Here is a 15,110-nt window from a genome sequence, read left to right as displayed (position 1 = left end):
TAAATTCATTTTTTGTCATTATTTTTGACAGTTTTGAGTACTGGTCAGGTATTTTGTAGAATGTCCTTCTATTACAATTCGATGTTTTTCTCGTGATTAGCCTGGGATTATGGGTTTTGGGAGGATGACCACAGAGGTGAAGTGCCGTCTCATCACATCATGTTAAGAGTACATACTGTCAGTATGACTTATCACTGATGTTGACTGGGAACACCTGGCTGAGATAGTGTTTGTCAAGTTCGCCCCTTAAAGTTGCCTTTTCTCTTAACCTGCTGTACTCTTTGGAAGGAAGCCATTGTGCATAGCTTGCATTTAAGGAGGTGGGGAGCGATGCACCACTTCCCTGAGGGCAGAGTATCAACATCAATTATGTTGGCTTCTGCACAGGAGATTTGTTACTCTTCCCTGCTTGTCAGTTTATTTAATCAGTTATTCATATCAGTGTGGATTTGTGGATATTACTTTTATGCTTTCGGTTATAATTCATTATGGCTTCATTTATCAAATTAGTACATCTTTAGCCATTGGGAGGCCTTCCACTTGGCTCCTGTGTCCCTCTGACATTCCCACACACCGTGAGGTTTTTTGTTTTGTTTTTGAGCATTTCTTTACTTGCTGGCACTATAAGATTCTCCATGCTAGTCTTGTATATTTTCTGCCCTAGGCCTAAAATCAACCATTTTTCCAAGAAGCCCTGGTTTCTTTTATTAGAAAATAGTATTAGAAACCAAGATATGGATGCTAAGGTGCTCAGTACCACTGAGCTGTCATTGCTCCTAGTTTTTGTCAGCTGACAGGTAAAAGAAAGAATGTATATATACTGACTTTTCTATATACACACATCTATAAATATCTTTATTTGTAACCATCTGTATCTATATTAAGCTAAACATGAGTTCATACTGATGCCTGAAACTCATTCCTTATTGCCTCAAAATAAAGACCTTCCCTTCCCCAACACCAACATGAAATATGAAAATAAAAATATCCATGTGAGAAAATCTAAGTACGACAGAACCTGAATTTAGGGTAGATTCTGGGGCATAGTTACATGAAGCATGAATTTGGTGAATACAAATAGATCAGATACCAGTTGACCACTGAGACTTTTCTCAGCTTTGTGAATCAAGGCCAGCCGCTCTAAATCTACATTTCATGTCGATCCATTCTACTCTTGTTTTATGACTGCATATTTGATTTAAAAGTTTAAACTATGATACATTATATACAGTCATTGACTAATCCTAGCTGGGTCCAGAGTATATTCTATCACTTCATATTTCTTAAAAAGGAGGGAAAAAAGCATAGCACTTTACTTACCCCAAATTAAGCATTTATTAGTTTACCAGACATTTTGTCCAATTTTTTATAGCTTTCTTCTTGATGAACTTTATGTTTAGACTTTTCTAAAAAATCAGAGCTTATATTCTCTTTATTATTATGTTGTGGATAAATCTTTTAGCAAAAGCATACATTTATTTGAGTTTTTATTGATCCTTAGACCTAGACCTTTAATTCCTTAGATAGGAATCAGTTGCACCCCTCAGGGATAATATTCGTTATAATGTTGACATCTATCCTTCCAATTATAATACATCTTCAATTTATCTTAAAGTGTTAATTGCAAAGGTATATTGATTAAAACTATAGATTTTACAATGCTTTATCAAGAGTTGGGTGGTTTTTTTTGTTGTTGTTGTTGTTTTTCCTCCCTAAAAGGACATGGCTGAGGAGGAAGCTTGCCAGTATTTTCTTTAAACGTTTTACAGGCTGAAACAGCTGGAGCTATGTTCTACATCCTGTAATTTGGGGACCTTAATAATTAGCCTAGGTATAGAGTAGATAGATGCAAAATTATTTATTTGAGAAAATCTCATCTTTGCACAATGGTTCTAATTTTGGAGTAGACTTCTATTCAGACAGCTGGTTCTCAGCTATCATAAGAATATGTCACCATTTCCTTCAGTTCATCTGACAAAGTAACAAAAGAAAAATCTGTACTCAGACTCAGTACTGTTTACTATTTTGGTAAAACATCAAAACTCAGTTGAAAATAGTATTTCTGAAATTAAGTGAAGAATATGGCCCATTTCATTTGTCTAGAAGTTCTAAAATTCCAGATTAAGCCAGATATAAATTAGCTGTCTACTGGACACTATTATTTCTGCTTTCTATAGAATAGAATTGTTTTAATTGAGAATTGACTTTTGAGTTTAGCAAGGTGACCTCAACAAGCACAGTTTTAGTGGAAAGCCCTACTAGAATGGGCTCAAGGGAGAAATTTTAGATGAACCTACATAACTCTGTTTTGTTTTTGTCTTTTATTCTCTGATAAAAGAAACCATGCCAGTTTTTAGCACAGACCTTGGACATAAGAAATGTTCTATAATATTGGTTGAACCAATAAAATATCTCTAAGAGAACAAGTATAAGGATTTATCTAAAGGGGACCCTAGTAGTACAATTGCTAGGTCTATGGCATAACCATTTAAAATCCAATACTTTCTGCTAATTTCTCTAAAATAGCTAGCATAGACAATCTTTAGAGAAATTTTGCAATAAATAGGAGAGATCTGGAAAGAGAAATGGGGTCAATGTATATATATATTTTTTAACTTTTTGGGAAATATTAGCATGTTTCTCTGCTAATGTAAAGAGCCCATTAGAGAAGAAAACACTGATGGTGTGAAAAAGAAAATGGAGATTTAGTAGTGCAATGCTTTATAAAGTTGAGACCTAGTGCATTGGCCCTGGCCCTGGCCCTGGCCCTAGCTAGGAGTTCATCCATAATAGAAGATATGTTCTATCTTCTTTATTTGCGGGGGGGGGTTATTTTTTAAAGTTTTTATTTGAATTCCAGTTAGTTAACATACAGTGCTATATAAGTTTCAGGTGTACAATACGGTGATTTATCACTTACATACAATGCTTGGTGCTCATCGCAACAAGTGCCTTCCTTAATCCCATCACCATTTAACCCATGGATATACTGTATTTTATATCAGTTGTTTCCATATTTTGACTATTATGAATACTACTACTATCAACATTTGTGTACAAGTGTTTGTGTGGGCATATGTTTTCATTTCTTTTGGATATATACCTAGGAGTAAAATTGCTGGGTCATATAATAACTCTATGTCTAATATTTTGAAGAACTGCCAAACTGCTTTCCAAAGCAGCTGCAACATTTTACGTTCCCACTAGTGAGGTATGAAGGTTCCAATTTCTCCATATACTTGCCAACAGTTGTTATTGTCTGTCTTTTTTATTAGTGCCATCCTAGTGGGTGTGAAGTGGTATCTCATCATGGTTTTAATTTGTATTTCACTAGTGGCATATGATGTTGAGTATCTTTTCATGTGCTTATTGGATATCTGTATATTTTTAGAGAAATGTCTATTCAAATCTTTAGCCCATTTTTAACTGGGTGATTTGTCTTTTTATTATTGAGTTGTAAGAGTTCTTTATACATTCTGTATGCCAGTCCCTAATCAGATATATAATTTGCAAATATCTTCCTTAATGCTGTAGGTTGTCTTTTCACTTTCTTGATGGTATCATTTGCAGCAGAAATTTTTGAATTTTGATGCAGTCCAATTTATTTTTTCCTTTATTACTTGTGCTTTTGGTGTCATATCTAAGAAATCATTGCCAATCCAAAATCACAAAGATTTACTCCTATGTGTTCTTCTAGCAGTTTTGTAGTTTTAGCGCTTAGGTCTGTGATGCTTTTTGAGTTAATTTTTGTATATGATGGAAGAAATGGGTCCTACTTCATTTTTTAATGTATATCCAGTTATCCCAACACCATTTTTTGAGAAAGCTGTTTTTCCCCATTGAGGTGTCTTGGCACCCTTCTCAAAAATCAAATGGCCATAAATGTAAGGATTTATTTCTGGACTGTCAATTCTATTCTGTTGACCTATATTTCTATCTTTATGGCAGTACCACATTGTATGATACTATAGCTATGTATTAAGTTTTAAAATTGAGAAATCTGGGGCAACTGGCTGGCTCAGTAAGAAGAGCATCTGACTCTTAATCTCAGGGTTGTAGTTCAAGCCGCACGATGGGTGTAGAGATTGCTTAAAAATAAAATCTTTAAAAAAATAAAATTGAGAAATGTGAGCTCTTCAAATTTCTTTTTATTTTTGAGGATTATTTTGGCTATTTTGTGTCCTTTGTATTTCCATACGAATTTTATGATCATGTTGTTAATTTCTGCCAAAAAAAAAAAAAAGCTGGGATTTAATAGAGATCATATTGAATCTGTAGGTCAGTTTGAGGAGGATTGCCATTGTAACAATATTAAGTCTTCTGGTTTATGAGCCTGAGATGTCTTTCCATTTATTTAGATCTTTAGTTTTTTTCAACAGTGTTTTATAGTTTTAGGTGTAAAAGTTTTAGACCTCTGTTACCAAATTTATTCCCAAGTATTTTATCCTTTTAGATGGTCTTAGAATGACATTGATTTTAATTTCATTTTCAGATTTTTATTGCTAGTATATAAAAATGCAATTAATTTTTATATATTTACCTTGGATCCTGCAGGCTCTCTGAACTCATTTAGCAGTAAATGTGTGTGCATGTGTATTCCTTACAATTTTTTATATACAAGACCATGTCATCTGATAATGGAGATCATTTTAGTTTTTCCCTTTCCAATCTGAATGCTTTTTATTTCTTTTTCTTTCTCAATTCCACTTGCTAGAACCTCCACTACAATGTTAAGTAAAGTGGCAAAAGAGAACATTTTGGCACTGCCACTGACCATTGGGGGAAAGCATTTAGTCTTTTACCTGTAAGTGTGATGGTAGCTGTGATGTTTCACAGATGCCTTATATCAGGTGGGGGAAGTTCCCTTTAATTCCTAGCTTGTTGAATATTTTATCATGAAGGGGTGTTGGATTTTGTCAAATGTTTCTTTGGTGTCTATGGGGATGATTATGTGTATTTTGTTAACATGGCATGTTACACTGATTGATTTTAGTAAGTCGGAACAACCTTACTTTCCTGGATAAGGTTCACTTGGCACTGGTCATGATCTTTAATTTTTTTATGTTCTGCTAGATTTGGTTTGCTAGTAGTTTGTTGAGAATCTTTGTGTCTAGAGTCAAAAGGGATATTGATTGGTCTGTAGTTTTGGGGTTTTTTTCTTGTCAGGTCTTTGCCTGGTTTTAGTGTCGGAGTAATAATGATGTCATAGAATGAATTGAGAAGTGTTCCCTCCTCTTCTATTTTTTTGCAAGAGTTTGTGAAGGATTGGTGCTAATCTTTCTTTAAAATGTTTGGTAGAATTCACTAGGAAACCATCTTATACTGGGCTTTTTTTTCGTGGAAACTGTTTTATTGCTAAATCAATCTCTTGTTATAGGTCTATTCAGATTTTCTATTTCTTCTTGAGTCAGTTTCATAGTTTGTGTTTTTCTGGGAATTTTTATATTTCATCTAAGTTATCTGATTTGTTGGCACACAGTCGTGTATAGTGTTCTCTTCAATCCTTTTTATCTCTGCAAAATTGGTAAGTAGTGTGGCCCCTCTTTCATTCCTGATTTTGGTCATTTAAGTGTTCTCACTTTTTTTCTTGGTCAGTCTGGCTAAAGATTGTCAATTTTGTTCTTTTCAAAGAATCAACTTTTTGTTTTATTGATTTCTTCTATTGTTTTCTATTCTTTGTTTTGTCAAACATAAATAGCTGAAGTAAAACCAGTGAATCACCAAGGTATTAATTACAATGTATTGTGTGTCTACCAAAAGACAGTTTGCAAACTGCGCCACTGAAACCAAAGCATGGAATGAGGTTCACGGGTGTATTGTTACAAAGCAGCTTATATAATAAGAAAACAGTGGCTGTTTATTCTTCACAGTGATTGGTTGTAATATTAGAATTTTTTTTAAATGATAGGGGGTTGGTCAGTAGTTATATGAACCTTGGGAAACAGTTTAAATTTTGCTTATGATTTTCAGAGGCATAGGCAAGAAATGGCCCAGGTCAAGTTAGTCTTTTAAAATAAGCTAAATTAAGCTTTATTTGTACAACTTAACTGGTTTTGCCTGCTCAGGGAATTTTCAAGGCTGCTCTGTTTGTTTTTCATTTTAACAACCACTTGCTTTTGGTCATTCTATCCACAGGCTGAGAGTATGACCAAGCGGTATAGTGTTATTCCCATTTACCACCAGTCAGGCTGGAGAATCACATATCTACTATTTCTGTTAGTTGAGTTGTCAGACTGGAGGACCATGTAGTGATCATTTATGTGGCTGTTACTGATTTCATCCAGTTGTCTGATCCTAATGGATACCATTTGGCATGTAAAGGACTGCCAACAGACTTTTAAAAACCTCAAGAGTATACACATTAGAGAAGTTAATATGGTAAGTACACAAAAAACAATAGCCAGGGATTGAAAAATTTCCTGAAGCACAGATTTCCAGGAGCCAAGATTTAACCAATTAAATAACTCAAATTGGTTCTAATTTTTTAAAGTTGGCATTTTTATGGAAACAAAAGAAAAACAAAGCTAACAGTTTGAGCAAATTGTAAATTCAGTTTCTGAATTTAGAGAGTGGTCAGTTGAGAAAACTTCTAGGTGTCAGGTTCTCTAAGCATCTTCAGATGGAGTGACGTCAAGCAGTGACAATCTGATAGATTTTCCTTGTTTGCAGTTTGAATTGCCCTGGTGATCTTTCTTTTTCTTTCTTTATTTCTTTCTTTTTAAGTTTATTTATTTATTTTGAGAGAGAGAAAGAACAAACCAGTGGGGAGGGGGAGAGAGAGGGAGAGAGAGAGAATCCCAAGCAGGCTCCTGGCCATCAGCACAGAACAGGGTTCAAACTCACAAACCTAACTGTGAGATCATGACCTGAGCCAAAGTCAAGAGTCAGAATGCTTAACCAACTGAGCCACCTGGGTGCCCATTCCATGGTGATCTTTCTGAGTGCTACTAGCAACAGACATGAAGTTTGTCCACACATGAGCTATTGTGATGATTTCTCTGAAGGTTATATCAAGTGTCCAGCATTAATTGCATGGCTTTGAGAAAAGAGCAGTTTTAGTTTCCTGGAGATTCCAAATGGAAAGAGTGGGAGAAAATGGGAAATGTTAGTTTGCAGAGTTCTAGCCTATTATCCAGTCCAGTTTTCCAGTTACAAAACAAAACCTCAATTAACAGCACTAGAATCTGGTATCAACAAAGGTGTATGACTGAAACCTAATTTTTCTATAATCATTCCCATTTCTTTCAAAGTCAACCATAGTAAGACTAATTTGTTTACAAATTGAGTCTGGTTTCAGTAAACTTGGCCTTATTACTTATATTAGTACAACAAATAAAGTGATAAACTATAAGCTCTTTTAAATCTGTGTTGCTGAAATTTTTCATAAGGAATTTCAGATTGGACTTTTTAAAGCCTCCTGAGGCTAGGAATCCAAGCCAAGGACTTGTCTAGTTGTGTCCTGTTGCAAAGAGAACAAATTCTTACTGAACTTACGCAAATACATATATTGTCATGAAAAATAATATTTATTTAAAATTTTTTTAATTTAAACTCTAATTAGTTAATATACAGTGCGATATTGGTTTCAGGAGTAGAATTTAGTGATTTGTCACTTACATACAACATCCAGTGCTCATCACAGGTGCCCTCCTTAGTATCAATCACCCATCTATCCCATCCCCCACCCACCGGCCTCCATCAAGCCTCAGTTTGGTCTCTATTGTTAAGAGTCTCTCCCTCTCTCTCTTTTGAAAAATAAGAATGTTTAATAGAGTTTCTAAATACTCTATTAGAATAGAATCAGGGAGGGAGAAAAGGATAAATATTTCAACCTTCGTTGCAAAGATCCACTTTCCCAAATTTCTATGAGCTACACATAGCTTAAAAGAGAGGAGAGAAGAGAGTCCTTTAAATCTGGAAAACAGAACATTAAAAAATTAGCAATATTTTAAATAAAGTCATAAAAATTATAATTATCTTTCTCAGTTCATTCAGTCTTATTAATTCTTGTTTTGCTCAGTCTTGGGTTAGCAGCTTTATGAGTCAATCAGTTTTCCATTAAAGTTTTAGAAATTCTTACCCAGCTTCAGTGTTACAATCTTCAAGTTATCAGAAACCTGCATTTTAGAGTGCCTGTCTGGGTCTTTTCCATGAATCTCTTTGAAGATAAAGCATTTTTGCTGGAACCCTTTTGCAAAAACATCAGAGTAAAACAATAACTGTATGTAAATGGCAAAAGACTTAAATAGCCGTGGTTAAAGATATGGTGAGGGTTCACATACACATACACACAAAAAATGATGCAGTTGATAAGTAAATTTGGTTATTTTTGTGATATACAATATTTTAAGATGATTAGAATTATGACTGATAACATTTACCAAGACATATCAAATTTTTAAGAATTTCATGTAATTTCTAAAACATTTATATTAATGATATATACTTATGTAACTATAACCCACGAAAGTTAAACCTTACTTTTTATTTGACAGTGTTTCCCATTCAATTTAACACACCAAATACACCTAAATAAACATTTCTGTTTCTACTTCATTCAGAATTTGATTTGGGGAAGTTAAAAACGTCAAAAATTAAAAACACTTAGTCAAATAGGATATAAACAGGTCATCATGAAACAATACTAAGTAATCCATTCAACCAAAGTGACAATAAAAGATTTCAAAGGCAAGTGTAGAAAGCTACATAGTTGTAAAAAAGCATAGTTCTTTTAATAGAGAAGAATCGGTTATTTTTTTAAGTGATCACAGACTTGATAAAAACAATGTGAAGCACAGGAAATACTTTCATAAGACACAGAATCTTTGTTTCCTAGGCAGATTATATTAAAGGCAAAGAATTTCTTATTAACAGCAGACCAATAATCTAAAAAAACCTGTGATTTTAACAGAGAGAACACCAAATTCTAATTTTGCCCTAGTGTACTTTTAATATTAAAACTCTCCTTTTTTAAAAAAACTTAAATCTATTACAATTTTATTCAGCTTGACTACACATAAAGTTCCTTTTTCACAAACCATCTGCAAATTACTATGTCCATTCAGGTTTTGTCCTTTTTCTTTCTTCTTCTGGAACAACCATTTTACCTTTACCAAAACAAAAACAAACACAAAAACACCTGGAACAAAAAACTATGTCCTTCATACCTTTACTTATCCGAAAACACATTCTATTTTCCTGACCCATGTCTTTTATTCAGTTATTTTCTTTCACCCTTATTTCTAGTAGCTTTAATTACATTTATTAATTAGAATTTTTAACCCTTAGAATCCTTAATTCCTAATGAAAACTAAAAAATAAGAAACTGCAAACTGACAAATTTATAAACATATTTTATAATTTCTAAAAGTATACTCTTCCTCATAGTACATTTTTCCAGTGTAGTACAAAACCTGTTTAGTTATAGACCCAAATATCTTTTGTTTCTCTGAAAAAATTAAAAAGTCAGAAGTAGATAAACTTATGTTTAGCATTTAATGTTTATCTCATTTGGAAATGATTTAGTTATGCAATGAATATCCATTATTCAAAATCTTTATTTTATTTACATTTATTTAAATAACTTGTAGGGCACATAGGTGGCTCAGTGGGTTGAGCATCCCACTTCTGTTGGGGTCATAATCTCACAGTTGGTGGGTTCAAGCCCCATGTAGTGCTCTGTGCTGACAGCTGGGAGCCTGGAGCCTGCTTCGGATTCTGTGTCTCCCTCTCTGCCCCTCTCCCACTCATACTCAGTGTCTCTCTCAAAAATAAATAAACATTAAAAAACTTAAATTACTTGCTTTTAACAATTATTCTTGGATTAGACATTAGACAGCTAATCATTATCTTAAATTATTTTTCTTGTTGACAAATTTTGAAGGCATAGAGACAGGATGAGCTTATTTGATTAGTAAACCTAGGTAGAAAAAGTTGTATGTGTGCATTACATTTTAATAGTGACAACTTTAAACACATTCCTGTTTTTATTAAACCAACAAACTCATACTAGCTTTTATTTATCAAAGATTATCCCAGATCATGTAAACTTGAAAAACATTTGGGTTAGTTTCTATGTTTCTGAGACTATACTTGATTTATGTAAACGCTTAACTTTTCTTTAAGCCAATTAAGTAGAGCTCTTTACAAATTAATTTTGGCAATACTATTCAGAAGTAGAAAAATATCACGTATCTGTAACATACATACATAGACATACATAAACATATAGACAAACAGAGATCTTATAGCTTTTGTTTTAAAATTTCTAGCCATGTCTCAAGTACAAAACTCAAAAGAATAGTTGGATCCAAATTGTGTTTCTGGTGGATGGACTAAATTAAGGTTATGCTCAGATGGCCAAAGAGTTTTTACTAAAGATTTTTTATTTGCATGCTGTAAGGATCCTTTTAGAGATGTTTTTTGAAATCATTTTGTTTTTTAGAAGCTTCTGCTACCAAAGAATGCATTCCATTGTCTCTGAGATGTTTGGTATCCTCTCTTTTAAGGGTGCCCTTTAAGGTGGACTTACCTAAGTTAAAGATTCCCCATAGCCGCCACTACAATTCCAAAAGTTCACCCATTTTCCAAAAAGGCCCAAGATCCTGGTCCATAGACCAGGTAGAATCCAACTTTGCCTTCAGATTCCCTAAGACCTTTTAACTATGAGTGGCTCTGTTTACCAACAACTGTTCTAAAACACATAGAATCACATGTTTCCCCCTCTTTTGAACAAAATAGGGGGACTTACCAAGAAGCTTCAACAAACAAAACATAGGCATGCATAATAAAGTTGGAGTGCTCAAAATGCAGAGAGAACAGAGCTCAGATCCAAGAGAGATCCTCAGATTCCAGAGTCAGCGAGAAAGTAGTGAGAGTTCAGTGGCTTTGTGGGTACCAGCACTCTTTCCTCACTGGGCTTGGAGTCATTTGGGGTCTTCTTTGTATCTCACTTCTGATGCCATGAAATGTCCAAAATTCATAAGTAGCAGAAATAAAACCAATGAATTACTGAAGTAGCAATTAGTAAAAGTTTATTGTGCACACATCAATAAGACAATTTGTAAACCAGGAACACTCAAATCAAAACATAGAATGAGACTTGGGTACAGTATTATAAAGCAGCTTACATAGAAAGCAGTAACTGTTTATTCTGCACAGTGATTGATTATAATATTAGAATTTTCTTAAGTGATAGGCAATTGGTCAATGGTTATCTCATATCAACTTTGGGAAGCAATTTAAATTTTACTTTTCATGATTTTCAGAGGCATAGGCAAGAAATGACCCAGGTCAAGTTAGTCTGGCAAAATAAGCTTTGTCTGACTAAATTGGTTTTGTCTGTTCACAGAATTTTCAAGGCTGGTCTTTGTTTTGTTTTGTTTTGTTTTTAATTTTTTTTAAATTTTAATAGTTTCGTTTATTACTGCTGTAATTTTTACTATTTCCTTTCCTCTAGTGGCTTTAGTTTACTCTTTTTTTCTAGTTTTTCAAAGTGGAAGCTTGAGTGATTGATTTGAGAGCTTTCTTGTTTTTAATATACATGTTCATAGTTATGAATTTCTCTCTGAGAACCTCCTATACATAAGTTTTAGTGTGTTGTGTTTTTGCTTTCATTCACCTCAAGGTATCTTTTAATTTCTTTTGTGATCTCTCTTTTGATCTATGTTATTTAGGAGGTGTGCTGTTTAATTTCCGCATACTTCTGAATTCCCCAAATTTCCTTTTGTTTTTGATTTCCAAGATAATTTCATTGTGGTTGGAGAACACACTTTCTGTGATTTCAGTTCTTCTAGATTTATTGAAGCTTGTTTTATGTCCTCACATGTGGTCAGTCCTCGAGAATGTTACCTATGCGCTTATGAAGAATGTATATTAAACAGTAGTTGGGTGCAATGTTCTATCCATGTCTGTTAGGCTCATTCGTTTTTAATAATTACCATTTTTGTTGTAGGACAGGAAGCTTTAGACTGAGAAAAATAAAGACAACAGCTCTTTGGTTGAGAGAAACACTGACTATATAAGTTACATGTATAGAAAATAAGAAAAGCATTATGAGTTACTCTCTAAAAAAATATGTTGCCTTCATTTCCATTTCTGGGATTTATCCCTTCTTAGGGTATAGGATCACATTCTTTTAATTAGACAAGTAGGCAAAGATTCAAAGATACAGAACGAGGCTTTGCAGTTGACAACTCTTTTCCTTCTTATAGAAAAATAACACACTATAAAATTAAAAAAAATTAAATTGATATCTGTCATAAAAATTAAAATTCTCCCTAGGCATTTGAAAACATATAATATGAAGGGCACCTGGGTAGCTCAGTCGGTTAAATGCCTGACTTCAGCTCAGGTCATGATCTCACAGTTCCTGAGGTCAAGCCCCACTTCCAGCTTTGTGCTGACAGCTCAGAGCCTGGGACCTGTTTCAGATTCTGTCTCCGTGTCTCTCTGATGCTCCCCAGCTTGCGTGCACTCTCTCTCTCTCTCTCTCTCTCTCTCTCTCTCTCTCTCTCTTTCTCAAAAAATAAACATTAAAAAAAAATCTTAAAAAAATAAAACATGTAACATGACACATGCTTGAATTAACAAACAAGTATCTTATAAAGCTGTAGGCTTTATCCTGCTTCATTAAACAGTTTTTTTTCTTCTTCATGTGTTTTTTTAGCCTTTTCCCTCAGTTTCTCCTCTCAGTTTGCTTGCAGGAAGGGGAAATGGTTATTTTACTTGTTTTTCTCATGACCTTGGAAGTTCAATGATTGATTGCTTTTGTTTTCATGATAATAAGTATAATATTGGTCTTAGTTACTAGGGCTGTTATTTAATTTTTCTAACTCTGAGTTTTCAAGTGGAGAAAAAAATTGTTATGGGAATATCAGAAAACAAATTAGAGATTTTCTTCCATTTACATGCTGATATGTGATGATAATTTATGACAGTTTTCTTACTTTCCCTTCCTTTTCAATTAAAGTGCTTCCTTCCTCTCTCTATACCTCCCTTCTTCCCTTAATTTTGCCTCCCTCCTTCCCTTCCTTCTTTCCTTGCTTTCTTCCATCCGGTAACAATTGTTGACCCTTTCTATTAGGCTTAACAATGTTTATTTCCTTAACATTCTCTTGTAGCTATATAACTTTTCTTGAGAGAATGTGAGGGAACTCTTCATTGAAAGTGAGAGAAACTCAATTTAAACTAGTTCAAATGTAGAGAAAATTTATAGGTTAATTTTTTTCTTCAAAGAACTAGGGGATGCCTAAATACAGACAGATTCAGAGGCTCAAATAATGTAGGCAGGATTCTGTCTCTTTCCTCTCCTGCTCTGCTATTTCTGCTTGGCTTCTCTCCATGTGGTAGCAAGATGGCCAAGAATGGCCAGGAATCTTCTGGCTTGGAAACCCCAGCAGAAAGAAGACCTCTCTGATATTCATGTATCATAACCCCAGAATATGTTAATCTGCTCTGCTTTGGCCAAGTGGTCACTCCTGAGCTTACCATTGATCATTGGGATGGGGCACCAAGGTGGGAAGGGTGGGAGGTGGGGGAAATGAGGCACTGTGATTTTTAGTTCTGTCAAGATCACATGGAATCCTGATGATGAAAAATGCAATTTAAGAATCAGCTTCATCTTTGAATGAAAATATAAGGATCTTATTTGCCAAAGGCACCTGGGTGGCTCAGTTGGTTGAGCGTCTGACTCTTGATTTCAGCTCAGGTCACGATCCCAGTTCGTGATGTGGAGCCTTGCGTTGGGCTCCATGTTGACAGGACAGAACCTGCTAGGGATTCTCTCTCTCTTGCCCTTGCTCTGCCCCTCCCCCACTTATGTACACTATGTCTCTCTGTGCCTCTCCCTCCCTCTCAAAATAAATAAACATTTTTAAAAAATATAAATAAGTAAATACATATTTCAAAAAAATATATGTACCCCTATGTTTATTGCAGGGTTATTTATAATAGCCAAGATACGGAAGCAATCTAAGTGTCCATCAATGGATGAATAGGTGAGGAATATGTGACTATACATATATAATAATTCAGTGTAAATATTTAATAAAGATAAAATATTACACACCCATAAAAAAAAAAAAAAGAAAATATAAGAATCTTTTGGAATTAATGATGCAAATCCTTGAATCTGGAAATAGAAGCAATTTTAAGGAGACAAAAGCACTTGGTGGAATGAGCATTGTCAGTATCCATTGCAGAGAATATAGGACTTTCTCATGAGCCAGTACTACTGTTTAGTGAGTTTACTGAAGCTCCAAAAACGGAAGACAACTTTTTTGGTAAAGCATTATTGAGATATAATTCATATATCATAAAATTCAACCTTGTAAATAGTATTACAATTCAGTGGTTTTCAGTATATTCACAGACTTGGGCATCCATCACTTTAATTCTGTTTATTTTAAATTTTTAAGTAGGTTCCACACCCTACGTGGGACTTGACCCTGAGACTAAGAGTCTCATGCTCTGTCGATGAGCTAGCCAGGTGCCCCACCATTATCTAATTTTGGAACATCCTCATCATCTCAAAACAAACAAACAAACAACAACAACAACAACAAAAAAAAAAACCATTACCAATCACTTCCCATGTCCTCCTCCTGAGCCCCTGGCAACTACTTATCTACTTTCTGTCTCTACAGATTTACCTATTTAGGACATTTCATAAAAATAGAATTATACAACATGTGGCGTTTTGTGACTAGCTTCTCTCATTTAGCATAAAGTTTTCAAGTTTCATCCTTGTTAAGGTATATATCATAATACTTCATCCCTCCTTGTGGTATAGTCACACCACCTTTTGTTTATCCATTCGTTATGAATGATTCTGTGAATATTCACGTATCAGTTTTTGTGTGGACATACATCGTCAATGCTCTTGGGGATGTTAGTAGTGGAATTGTTGGAACATTTGGTAACTCTATGTTTAACATTTGAGGAACTGGGGAGGTCAAGTTTGATGCTTTCTCAGTGATGCATTCTAATATGCCTATGTATCCCAACACAAAAGGAAAATACACTGCTCCAATTTTTTTCCCCTTTATTACAGATATGAGTCTGTTTCAAATACTGCCTATCATGATTTTTTCCATGTTCTAAAACTCATC

The sequence above is a fragment of the Panthera uncia genome, chromosome B1, assembly GCF_023721935.1.
Source record: "Panthera uncia isolate 11264 chromosome B1, Puncia_PCG_1.0, whole genome shotgun sequence".
NCBI lineage: Eukaryota > Metazoa > Chordata > Mammalia > Carnivora > Felidae > Panthera > Panthera uncia.
The sequence above is the reverse complement of the archived record's forward strand: the minus strand, read 5'-3'. Positions refer to the sequence as shown.